The sequence below is a fragment of the Condylura cristata genome, unplaced genomic scaffold (genome assembly GCF_000260355.1).
Source record: "Condylura cristata isolate star-nosed mole 26May11 unplaced genomic scaffold, ConCri1.0 scaffold00010, whole genome shotgun sequence".
NCBI lineage: Eukaryota > Metazoa > Chordata > Mammalia > Eulipotyphla > Talpidae > Condylura > Condylura cristata.
Genome location: NW_004567111.1, coordinates 51891744 through 51892127, shown reverse-complemented (window position 1 = coordinate 51892127; position 384 = coordinate 51891744).

Here is a 384-nt window from a genome sequence, read left to right as displayed (position 1 = left end):
TTCCAAAATAACATTCATATTGTGAGTCTCAAACCGTGCACCTCTTTAGTGGTGGGGACGAAGCCCAACCTGAGGACTGCTTACGAGAGTGAGGAAGCACAAAAATCATTGTCCCGCTAATTCCAACGCAGACTAGCACTGAAGTTCCAGAAGCAGCGCCGCCTAAACGTGACACCAGGATTCCGGAGTGATCAGCTTAACAGGGGACTCGCTCCAGGCTGCTCCCTTCGAGCTAGGTGTGAGCGCGTCCGCCCGATCTTCTGGTCTGGTGGGTGCCGTCGTCCCTGGGGCCTCACTGCCCCGGGACTGGCCTCGTGCAGTCTCCCCCTTGGCAGTCCTTCGGCCGCGTCACCACGTCGCGGGGGTATCCGCCGGGCGTGGGGC